At 48.2% G+C, this 12,690-nt stretch overlaps 1 protein-coding gene across 3 annotated transcripts in view; it reads right to left on the bottom strand.

Moving 5' to 3' along the window:
* The window catches only part of Tal1 (TAL bHLH transcription factor 1, erythroid differentiation factor), a 14,650-nt gene extending 10,118 nt beyond the window's left edge, over positions 1-4,532 (bottom strand). The window contains exons 1-2 of one of the 3 annotated variants that reach the window (XM_029540407.1): positions 4,045-4,532; positions 1,944-2,094 (exon numbers count right to left, since the gene is read on the bottom strand). The gene's annotated coding sequence lies outside the window, so the exon portion shown is untranslated. Of the gene's footprint in view, positions 1-1,943; positions 2,095-3,708; positions 3,770-4,044 lie in introns of those variants that run through there. The other 2 variants (XM_029540406.1, XM_021200086.1) reach the window with 2 other exon arrangements.
* Between the last annotated feature and the right edge of the window lie 8,158 nt (positions 4,533-12,690).

The raw sequence follows: 12,690 nt of genomic DNA, 5'->3' as shown, positions 1-12,690 counted from the left end.
ACATGTATATAACCACCTTAACAGGCTTTATAAATCAGATTGCTGCTCCCAGGATTAGATAATTGGGTTATTTTGTTGCATTGTAATTTTTATTACATTTACCATTTATTTATTTATTTATTTATTTATTTATTTATTTATTTATTTATTTATTTGTGAGGGCACATATGCCACAGTCACGAATGTTGAACTTAGAGGACAATTTTCATGAAATAGTGATTTCCTTTCACCTGGGTCTTGGGGTTCAAACTAAAGCTGTCAGGATCGATAGCAACAGCCTAACCCACTGAGACAATTCACTGGCCCAAACTGGGGTGTTTTAAAACAGAAAATCAAAACAAAAATGTGACACCATCTAACCACCGACATGGAGTACACATAGAGGACCTGTTCGGCCACTGCATTGCTCTGGACCAGAGTTATCTGGGAAACTGATTGCCTCCTCTTACTAAAAGGAAATTGGACGTTCTTCATCCTTCTCCAAAACTCAGGTGTACAGCCAGACACCAAATGGGGACCAAGGACTGCAATTCAGAGAACACTAGCTGTTCGGGGATTAGCCCAGTCAGGAAACAACAAATCTCCCAACACTTGTTACACACAAGCTGCAAAGCCAATATGGGTCTGAGATGCCTCACTGAAATTGAATTCACAATTAGAGTGGAGACAAAAGGTCTATATACAGAGAATACCTCAACCACCGGAAATGAACCAGAAGTATAAGTAGCCATCCTGACTTCCCTCCCTGCTAGTGAAGTGCATCAGAAATAAACCAGCTCCTGGTGAAATGTACAAGCCAGAGATGCTGTCCTCCTACCTTGAAGCACACCATCTGTGTGCTTTCAATGACCAGTGCTTTAGTCCCAGCTTCTAAATGCCAAACATACACTACAGTAACCGAGCCAGAGCTTCCCTCTGACTCCCTGATTAATTCTGCTGCAATGACGGAAGCAGGTTCCCAATGGCCAAAGGGGACACACATTCCAGATGAGTTGACCCTCCAGATGCTATAAATATTCAAGACTTCCAGTTGAATTCTCCATGCTCAGCTCCTGGACCTCAGGTAAACCTCCTAAGACTAGAATCACCCCCCACCCCAGCAGCCCAGGGGTTAACACTAACAGCTTTTATGCAATTGTTTTTATTAAGGGAGAATGGAAAAAGGAGGGGGCTCAGGCTAGACTGAAGCTCTTTGTGCTTCCGAGACCCAGGTTACAGCCTCAACCTCATCTTCACCTTCCAGTTGCCCCAAAGCCAGCAGGTGACAATACTGAAAAGGGGGACCAGAAAGCTCCTTTCTGGGCATCAGGGCCTCTTCTTCAGCAACTCCTAATGCCCCAAATCATAGCTCGGAGATTTTTTTTAATCCACTTATTTTTAAAAGAAATAGCGTTGGCCTTAGACTTAGCTGGCCTCCCATCCCTCCACACTCATATGCACAAGACACAGTGGAGAAACACAAAGCCTGCACCAAAAGCTAATCCGCCAGTGAGCAATGCACTCACTATCTCTGCCACCACTCAAGTGGAGATGCGTTCCAGCACAGCTTCTTAGGCCTGAGGCCTTAGTAAGTTGGCCTTGGCCGGTTTTATTCGTGCCTAGAGCTCCTGCGCCATCCGGATATAGCCACAATCAAGTTACCGGCCTTGTGAAATGTGCTCGGAACCGGGACCATGGGAGCGGCCTGGAGGACATAATCCAACCAGCTGGTTTTATCCAAGGCCGGAAAAAGGAAAGAGCCCTGCTGGAGGCCTGAGGCAGCTTAGAGGCAGTCAGATCCCGGGTTCTTAGCCTAGGTTGGTTCTCCCACCCCCACCCCACCCCCGACAATCTTCTCAGTTCTGAGCCCTCCCCCCAAGTCCACAACCCAGAACACTGTTGTTTCCACCGACGTTACCCCCTTCCTCCACCCACCCCACCCCAGACTCCAGGCCGCAACTAACCTGGGGCATATTTAGAGAGACCGACTCGGCTGGTTAGGACCTCCACTCCTCCGCTGGAGAGGGGTCGAGGTAGGACCCCGAAGCTGTGTGTTTTCCCTGCTTTCGCTGAGAGACCAGCAGTTACTTAGCTTGCCGTGAGGTCCTGCGCGGTCTGCCGCGCCCAAAGCGAGTTTCCAGGAAAGATGGGGGTGGAGAGAAAGAGGGAGGGCAAGAGAGAAAATGGGGGGTCAATAACTGGGAATTACCTCGAGTGCCCCGCCATCCCAAAGAATAGCAAACGGCTTTCCGCCTCCAACTTGCAGGTGTTTGGAACCCACCCCCAAACACATCCCGAATTTAAAAAAAAAAAAAAAGAAAAAAGAAAAAAGAAAAAGAAAGAACCCTACACCTGACCAATCAGGAATAACTACTTAGTCCAACAACAACAGCCTCTCCCGGCAAGCTGCCCAGAACACCTTCGACCCCTCTAACGGATCTGTCTAATTCAGTATGGCCGAATTTGTTTTCTAAGCATGGACGTCTCTATGCGGGTTACCCCACAACCTTAGCCCAGGCTCCGGTTGCTGAAAGCACGAAGATGTAATTCTCTATTTAAGGAGGGTGGAACGGGATGGGAAAAAACCAAGAGTCTTAGGGCCCTGGTTGCTGGGTCACAACCTGGGAGCCCTGGTCCCATTCTCCTCATGACCCCATCTATCAAGTTCCTGCCCAGGACAAGGCAGAACCCGCTCCAAAGGTCCTATTTCCCTGAAAGGGAGAGAGAGGGTTCTATCTGTTTTAGCTGGGTCCCTTGTTTTCTTTCTAATGGATGCAGAGATATAAAGGAAGGTATTTCTACACCTTTTCCTCCACCACCTTTGCAAAAAAGATTTTCGACTTTCGGGGTTTTGACTGGCAGAAGGTGAGAGTTAACTCTTACACTGTTTCGTAGCGATAAACAAAGCAAAAGGAAAGACAGGCCAAAGCAGACAGACGCCGCTTCCAAGAGAGGTAGCTGGATTTCGTTTGATTTTATTTTTCGCGTCCTTTTTTTTTTTTTTAATTGTTTTGCCTGAGATGTCCACCGCCCAATGGCACATCGAAGTCTTGGGTTATTTGCGAAGGCTTCCTTCTCTCCGCCGCGGCTTTGGCGGAAGCTCAGAACTGCCTCCTCCCTGGCTTTCAATTCAGTGCGGGAGATTTTCTTTCTCCTTTCTAAGCCAGAGGAGGGGAGGGGAGGGGAGACGTGGGGAATACACTTGTTCCCGGTGTTACTTGAGGCTAATGTTTGTTTTATAGAGTGAATCTTTATTCTGACTACCTCTTCATTTTCTTTCCCTACCCCAAACCTGGCAAGTTAGGAAAAAAAAAAAAAAAAAAAGCAGCTAGGGAGGGGCCTAAGACAGGACAGGACTGCTTTGTTCTCCCTCCAAAGAAGCTAAAGGGTCGAGCTGGTGAGCTTTTTGTTCGATTGTTTTAATTAAAAGCGGGTATTAAGGGTGATGGTGATGATGACGAAGGCATTAACAATCGCAGTAAAAGGGGAAAACGCGATCCTTTCTTGTCCAGCTAAGGTGGCCCTGAAGCGGTCCTTCCAACATAAGTGGACTCCAAGGGCAGCTAACCCGATAAGGAGTCTGACTGGACCGAGATGGGAAAGGGACTGAGAAAATGTCCCCCGGGACGATCCCGAGGACCCCCACCCCTGGCACCAGACCTGGAAAATGTGCCCATTGTCCTTCCCGGCCTCTCTCCCAACCACCGCGGACGCACCCGCGAAACTGACCAGAAATAGGCGAAACCCAGGGGCAGCGCGAATCCAGGCCTGGCGCTGCGGGCGGGAAGACGCTTGCCTCAGCGAGCGCGGCTCATCTTCTAGATTAGAAGATCCCCCACGCACACACCAGGGGACCCCCGCAACACCAAGGCACAGCCTCCGGACAGAGCTGCCGCCCACTGGGCTCTGTCCGCCCATCCGAGCCAACACTGGCTCCCGAATACATCATAATTTGGAATAAAATGTGAAATCCCACTCCCCGCCCCCATGCCGACGCCCCCACCAGCGCCGCGATCTCTCGCTCGCCCTCCCCCCACTCCCGCCCCCAGCGATTTGCAAACGCACCTCTAAAGGACACAGGCACACAGGCATAGGACTCTTGGTGGACAGGACCACACATGGCCCAGCCCCAGAGGAGGAAAGCAGATGAACACAAGCCAGCTCTGTCCCACAAGCCGGCGTAGGCAGACCGGCATACTGTCCAACATGACACAGCGACATCAGTCACACGCAAACGCTCACAGACACACAACCTCACAGGGTGGGGATCACACCCTCCCGGCATAACGAAGCCAGCATAACACTTTGTCCAAGGCCACACACTGCGACACACCGGACCGACCTTGTGGAGAAAAGAAACGGGGCAATTTACACACAACGAATAAAACGCAGAGAGGTCGGAATCTCCACACCCTGACAACGCAGGGTTTCACACTCCCGCACACGACCTATCGCCAAAAGCCCACGCGGGGAGTAGCCACCGCAGCCTGCCGCTCACGCACTCTCAACCCGGCCGCCCGCACACACTGCCCAGAAGCAATGGAAGCCTCCAGCGCCTTGCGCTTTTCTGTCTATTGCGCAAGGGGAAAAGGGGAAGGAAGGAAGAGAGTCTCCCGGGCGGGAGGGGCAGCGGAGGGGCGTCGTGGAAAGTGCCCCCCGGGAAGAGACGGGGGAGAGGGAGCCGAGGCTGGAGTGCGCATGGGGAAGGACGGAGGAGACGGACAGGCTATTCCACGAGAGGCGGCTGTCTGCGGGCCCTGGGAAGAAGACCGGGACGCTCACGTTTTGCGCCCTGGGGGCGTGCGTGGCCATGTTGGACAGCCCCCGCCCGCGCCTCGCCGCTCACTCTAATCCCGCTCCCGCCCGCGGCCTCGTTAGAGCCGGCCGTGTGCGCCGCGGAGATAAGGCGCCACGGCGGGCCCGCCCGCCCCAGATAAGCGCCTCGGCCATTATGGGCCAAATGATTCATTTTAATTTGGCAATTTCTCCGGAGGGAGCGGGGACGGGTTGCGGCGCTGGGATGGCCCAGGAATGCGCAGAGGAGAGGGCTGAGCGCGCACGCTGGGACCCGGCGGGTTCCGCCCGGTTCCCACCCCTGGCCCCTCGGGATTCCCGCTCCCTACAAACAACACGACTCAGATCTCCGCCTTCCAGATGCTCTTTCCGCGGCTTTGGCCCTCGTCTAGCCTCTTAAGACCACCGTGTCTCCCGACCCATTCCCAACCCTCCCTTCTTCATTCTTTCTCTTGTCTTCTCCAAAACCAGTGTCTGTTTCTCTTATTTCCATATCCCAACACCCAGCTCCTCTCTGACCCTCATCAGCTTTGGCCCTTGACCGCTCTAAAACTGGAATTGCTCAAAGATAAGAAGCTCTATAGGGGGACAGAACAGATGTCAATAGAGAGATGAAAATGTCCCTTAAGCTTGGTTTCAGGATGAAAGCAGAACACCCCCCATCCCCAAGCCCCCAAGTTCCTTAACACACTCATTAATCTTGGTACTGAAACATTGTTTCTCTTCACTCTACAGTTTGGTTTTCCTTAAACATCCCTAAGGACTGGAGTTTGAGGGCTTGCCAACCCTGTGCAAGGCCAAGGACTCAATTCTCAGCACTGCAAAAATAAAAATAACCAAGTGTGTAAATTAGCAAATTCTAAATTGGCTCTTTTCTTTCTCTTTTTGGTTTTTTGTTGTTTTGTTTGAGATGGGGTTTGTCTGTGTAGCCTTGGCTGTCCAGGAACTCTTTCTGTAGACCAGGCTGCCTTCGAACTCAGGGATCCACCTATCTCTGCCTCTGGAGTGCTGGGATTAAAGGCATTCACCACCACGCCCGGTTTCGTGGTGCTTTTATTTTTTACTTTTTAAATACCATACAATTGGATATCACTGGGACACCTTTGAATAATAGCGTGCTTTAGTGATACTCTTCCCCCTTCGTCCAACTTCTCCCCGTCGGTGCTTTTATTATTCCTAATTTACAGGTGAGAAAACAGTGGGGAGAGTGGGTGGCAGGGCTGTGTCAAAGTAACTCGATATTAAATTTCTAGTGAGGGACAGAAGCCTGACTAGAAAGAAGTTTGACATTGAAGCCCATAGGTACAGCTCATTGTAGGAATTCAATGCGCTGAGGAGTATCTGGGTTTTTCTTTCTATGGTGGTGGAAACTGGCTGCTGTAATCCCAGAAGATAAGGGCAAAAACAGCAGAATTCTTGGCCAGTTTGGGCTACGTGAGTGAGACCCTGGTGGACACATGGTGGTTTGGGGGAGGCAGAGGGAGGTGGACACCCATGAATTCAAGGACAGCCTGGTTTACAATATAGAGCGCCAGATCAGCCACCAGCCACAGGTACATAGTGAGACCCTGCCTTGAAGCAGAAGAGAAGAAAAGAAGAAAAAGATAGTAAGAGCCAGTTAAGGGAGGCCAGAGTGAAGTTATCTTCTGGTCAGAACAAGACCAAATAACTCACAGCTGTGGTTACCTGCCAGTCAAGCCAGTCAAGATTCTAGCCAGGAGAGATGTGTGTGTATATGTGTGTGTGTGGGGGGGGATGTTCATGAGCCTCACCACTAACTAAAGAGCTATTGACAGTTGAACACTTCTTGAGAAGGGGAAACATTTTTTAAGGGTGTGGCCCCTGGTTTTGCCGGTATTCATGTCTAGGTACTGTATCCAGAGACTAGAAGAAGGCTGACACATTGACTCCCCTGGAACAGGAGTTTGTGAGCTACCATATAGACACTGGAAATCAAATCCAGGTCCTCTAGAAGAGCAGCCAACACTCTTAACCACTGAGACATCTCTCTAGCCTCTTTTTAGATTTTTCAAACAGGCACTAGGATGGGAGGAGATGAGGGGTAATGGGAGGTGAATATGATCAAAATACATTTTATAAAATTCTCAAAGAATAAATGCACACACCTTTAATCCCAGCTTTCATTGAGGCAGGCAGGCAGATCTCTTTGAGTTCGAGGCCAGCCTAATTTACATATGGAGATTCAGGACAGCCAAGACTATACAGAGAAACCCTTTCTCAAAAAGCCTAAATGAATAATAATAATATTTTAAATGACAAAGTTTAATATGCATGAAAAATAATATAAAAAGTGGGTGGTAGGGAGCTAATAAGATATCATAGGCATTTGTCTGGTTGCCAAACAGAAATTAAGAATATTAAAGAAAATTGGGGAGCAAAGAGATGTAACTTGACCAAACTTATAGCTAGAGTAAAGCCAGCACCTAACTGAACTCTGTTGTCCAATTCCCAGTTCATAGCCCCCAAGACTGCACTGACTTTTCAGTAGCTCAGTCAAGGGCTATTCCAAAGAGCAGCAGCGCCTGTTTGAGTTCTGTCCCTCCTAGATTTCAGGACCAATACCAGGAAATGGAATGTCTGTTCCTCTGTGACCTTTGATGAAAGCCCAGCGGTGCTGTATGTCCAGGCAATGTCCACAGAATCTCCTAGTGAAAGGGCCACCCGAGACCTGAGAAAAAGACTCCCCACCCCCACCCACAAAGCCCTTGCCTTTGCTTGGTTTAGAAAAGGCAAAAGGCATGTGAACCCACTTCTCCTGCGCTTCAGGGACAAGTCACTAGACATCCCCTAATCCCTGCACAAAGAAGCCATGTATTGTTAAATGAGCTAACTGTATTGTGTGTGAGCTAACTGTATTGTGTGTGAGCTAACTGTATTGTGTGTGAGCTAACTGGGTGTGCTTCCCGGGAAAACCAGATGTCCTGGACCAAGAGCTGACGCAGAAAGGGGGAAAGTTAATGTAAGAAACAGAAAACTGGTACAGTATGGGTGGAGGAACTGAAGGTTTTGTTTTTTACCACTTTGTTTACATAAGGGTTTGCTGTCCTATGGAAGATCAGATTTGCTTTTGTAGAAAACCCTTGGAATGAAGGAGCTAGAGAAAGTATCCAAGGAGCTGAAGGGGTTTCACAGCCCCATAGGAGGAACAACAATATGAACTAACCAGTACCCCCAGAGCTCCCTGGGACTAAACCACCAATCAAAGAAAATACATGGTGGGACTCATGGCTCTAACTGCATATGTAGCAGAGAATGGCCTAGTTGGTCATCAATAGGAGGAGAGGCCCTTGGTCTTGTGAAGGCTCTATGCCCCAGTATAGGGGAATGCCAGGGCCAGGAAGTGGGAGTGGGTAGGTTGGGGAGCAGGGGGAGGGGGAGGGGATAGGGGTTTTTTTTGGAGGGGAAACTAGGAAAGGGGATAACATTTGAAATGTAAATAAAGAAAATATCTAATAAAAAAAGAAAAAGAAAAGAAAAGAAAACCCTTGGGTTGAAATGGCAGCAGGGGCTGTGGTTGGCGTGAGGAGCTGGGAGGTGAAGGCTGAGTGTTCTGGGGCCAGGGAGAGAGGTTAGAGCTTGTTCTAATCCTCCTTCCAGGATGTGGAAGAGAGGGCGTGGGGGTAGGTGTTTTGCACAGGGTATTTAAGACTGAGTTTGGAAGAACTAAGGTTCTAAGAACTAAGGAGAGTAAGGTAAATCGAAGAATCCAGGAACTCTTGGATTTCTGGATGTCTGGGGGCAGATTGGTTAATTCAGGAGAGGGAATGGGGTGAGGCTGTCTCGAGGTTTATGGGCTTGAAAAGGTTATGCATTTGGCTTGACCAATGACGGCTGGATCATTTTTCTGGGTGTGAAATGGCCTTCTCCGGTGTTTCCAAGAACAGTTAAGGAGTAAGGTGCGGGGGTACCGTCTGCCCCTACCCCGTTTCTAACACAAGGGCCTTGCCTCTCCTGGTCCCTGGACCCCCCGCCTGAGGCTGGAGGTTTGTGACATCTGCAGGCTCTCCGTTCCCTGTTTCCGACGGTGGAAAAACGGAAACTGCGCGCTAAGCTGGGCGCCGCCTGAAATAGCTTCTGGTGCCTGTCGGTCAGCGCTTTGTCCGAGCACCGCTGAGCCAGTGACGCGGCGGCCAGGAAATGCCAGCCCTCCTCCACCCGCCCCGAGCCCGGCCTCGGTCGGGCAGGAAATTCGGAGCGCCTCGGTGGGGGTGGTGCGGGGGCGGGGAGGTGAGGAACCAGAGTCTGGAGTCTGGCCCCGGGTAGGCAAGAGCAGGGGACAGACTCCTCCACTACCAGGGCCTACGTTGTCCGCCCTCCAGAGTCCGGGGTTTGCAATGTATTCAGGTGCTGTATCATCTCTGAGTTTCCACCCCTGGAGAAGTTCAGTCTGCCAGCACTCTGATGGGCAGACAGGTTTATAACAAATTTGTATCGTGCCAGACCTAAACACTTCATAATGTCAATTCCGTTCATTTTACAACAGCTCAGAGGTAGGGAAGGTCGGGACTTACACTTAGTAGATAGCTCAGACATCTAAGCAACTTGCTGTGAATACAGAATTCCCAGCCGGGACATTTTTGTGCCTCCAGGCAGCAGAGCAGAACCATTGACTAGCATGTCTGAGCCCTCATTCCTGCTTTCTCACTGGGCTGCACGAGCATAGGCAAGATAGCCTCTTCCATTTTCCTCCTCTATAAAGAGGAGGTGATAATTGCCCATACCTGACAGTGGGTTTTATAAAACTTATTGATGGTAAATATGCCCATTTAAGGAGATGTCATTACCTGCTCCAGTTCATTTGCATATAACTGCCCTCCATTTTTTTTTTTTTCTCTGTTCCTTACTAGGGATGTGCCCCTGCCATTCTAGTTTGCAAGGCTGAGCCCAGAACCCCACATATGAAATCATTTCCATGTTCTTATCCCAGCCTTGCCATCGGCATTTGCAGGGATGGAAAGGGCTTTGCTCTGGTGTATGACTTTCAGAGGAGGGGCCATGTCCTTAGAGAAGTAAGTTCTGGAAGGGGACTCTAGGCTCCTCTGGAAGTGAGGCCAGGAGTGTTTCACCAACCTCCGGGATGATGTCTGCAGCACACAGCTTAAGAACCAGAGCAATCTTCCGCCATTGGTGAAAGAAAGAAAGAAAGAAAGAAAGAAAGAAAGAAAGAAAGAAAGAAAGAAAGAAAGAAAGAAAGAAAGGAGGAAAGAAAGAAAGGAGGAAAGAAAGAAAGAAAGAAAGAAAGAAAGAAAGAAAGAAAGAAAGAAAGAAAGAAAGAAAGAAAGAAAGAGAAAAAGCCCAAAGCAAAATGAAAGAGCAGCTGCAGAAGTCAGTGGGCTCTCCAGTGTTTCTAGCCTCCTAGTTTCCTTGTGCAACCTATGCATCTTCTAGAAGTACACAGAGGACCAAAGCTGTGCCCCCAATTTGTGTTCCCAAGCTTGTCTGTCCTCAAGAGAGAGCATTCTGCCATTAGTGTTTCACATGTTCAAGCCATTAGAAGACAATACATGCGCAACCACCTACTCTCTGTCTGTCGCAAATAGCTGCTGATGGTCACCAGGACAGTGGCCAGGTTCATGACACACATCAAGACAGTAGATATGTGTCAGGCCCTGCACATGCACACACTGAGCCTCCCCCTGTCGTCTGACTGTAGATGACGACTGTGCCACGCTGCCTGGTGAGGCTACTTTGGAGGTGAGAAAGCAGGCTCACTCTTGGTCGGTTAACCGCTGTGTAACCTAGAACAACATGGCCTATTGTCCTCTCCACTCCTGTTGGCTATATGACATTTCTTCCTGTGTGAGAACTACTTTAAAATCTTCAGCTGAACACTGAGTATCACTGTAATTTGTCTGAGTTGAAAATCCTTATGAACTTAGAAAACAAAACTTTCATGAAAAGAAAGTTACACCAGAGAAACAGAAATTCAAACTACAAAGAGCTACCATGACACGTCCGTCAATATGGCTAAAATGTGAAAGACAGACAAGACCCAGTGTTGATAGGGATAAAGGTCAACTGGCATTCTTGTACATTGAAGGGAATGCAAACATTACTCAGCCAGCCATCTTGGAGAAAAATACACACATTTGTAACCCCTTTAATCATATGGTTAATGCATATATATTTACTGAGAAACATAAAAACATACTCATAGGAATATATGCACATAAAGAATTATCCATAGCACCAAAAAATAAATAAGCAGGGTCCAAACCTTTAATCCCAGAATTTGAGAGGCAGAAGCAGGTGAGTCTCTGTGAGTGCAACACCAGCCTGGCCTATATTTCCAGTTCCAGGACAGCCAGAGCTACATAGTCTCAAAAAAAAAAAAAAGTAGAAATAATTTCAAAGCATATCAACAGATAGGTACATATATTGGTTCAGGCATGCAACTGGATACTGCTGAGCAATAAAAATAACCAGATATATGTAAAAACATAGAAAACCTCCAATGCATGCAGAGTGAAAGTGATCAGACAGTGTCTATAGTAACTATAGTAACTAACTACATGTGCGTGAAACTCTAGGGGAAAAAAAGCAAAATGAATCTACAATGGCAGAATTCAGAAGGATAAAAAAGCAAAATGGAGTGGATACAAGAGACACAAAGGAACTTTCCATCAAAGACATATTCTATACATTGATTGTGGTAATGACTATAAAAGTGTTTGTATTTGTCAAACCTCAGCTAACTGGATGCTGAAATGGTACATCCTACTGCACATAAATCATGCCTTAATACAGTCGTTTACACCCTTTGTGCCCTTCTTCAAGCTTACCTAGTCCAGAAAAACTTCCCTGTCAACCTGTTTTGTCTACACTGTCTCCTCTCTCCCTCTTCCTGGTTGACTTGTCCAGGAGCCTCCCACTGGGTGTCAGTTGTGTTGCTCAGTCCTAGTGAACAAGGGCAAGAGGAAAGTGCTAGAGAAGGGAGGACCTGACCCAGTGTATTTGCAAGAGTGATGGATACATCCGTAGGAAGTAGAACCACTTCTTCCTCTGACCTTCAGTTTTCCTATCTGTAATGAGGATGCGAGGAACCCCGGGGTCTATTCCTTTCATCTCTTATCTTGCTCACTCTGCCTTTCATTTCTCTGGTCTCTATCTTAGGCTCAGGCAAACTCTGAATCTGCTCCTCTTTCCTGTATAAAGGCCTTGTCTCTGCATCTGTCTTTAATCTGTCATCTCTGCTTCCTTCCTCCATAGCCTCTGCTCCAGCTCAGTGAGAACTCCCTTTATGCAGAGGCACCTGGAAAAGCAAGCATCCATATCCCCTCTTCGTGTTCCCCACAGACTGAGACAGTTGTCTGATGAATGGGGTGGAGAAGAGGAGAAAGTGGAAAGATGTGTAGAAGGAAAGATATGGTTTTTAAAGTATCTTTAAGGAGACTCATAGGTGTTAGGCAGACTGGACTCTGCCAGGCAGCTTTGGGTTGCCAGGAGAAGCTGTGGCAGAAGACATCTATCTCTATGTAGCCCTGGGTACCTGGCCCTGAACCCATACCGCAGGACATGACCCCTTAATAATTAAGAGTAAATAACTGATCACCAGGGCACTCTGGGCTAGAAGAGACTCCTTAACTGCTCTGTGCCTTGGTTTCTTCATCTCTAAAACCACCACCATTCACAGGGTTGCTGAAAAGACTGACTGATGCTAGTGGAAAAAGCACCATGTCTAGGGCATTTAAAGAAAAATGGTGGGCTGGAGAGATGGCTCAGCGGTTATGAACACTGACTGCTCTTCCAGAGGTTCTGAGTTCAATTCTTAGCAACCACATGGTGGCTCACGACCATCTGTAATGGGATCGGAATCCCTCTTCTTGTGTGTCTGAAGAGAGTGACAGTGTACTCACATTAAAAAAATAAATACATAAAATCTTTAAAAAAAAAAAA

Source organism: Mus pahari, chromosome 6 (genome assembly GCF_900095145.1).
Source record: "Mus pahari chromosome 6, PAHARI_EIJ_v1.1, whole genome shotgun sequence".
In the NCBI taxonomy this organism is placed as follows: domain Eukaryota; kingdom Metazoa; phylum Chordata; class Mammalia; order Rodentia; family Muridae; genus Mus; species Mus pahari.
This window is presented reverse-complemented; position numbering and strand designations above follow the sequence as displayed.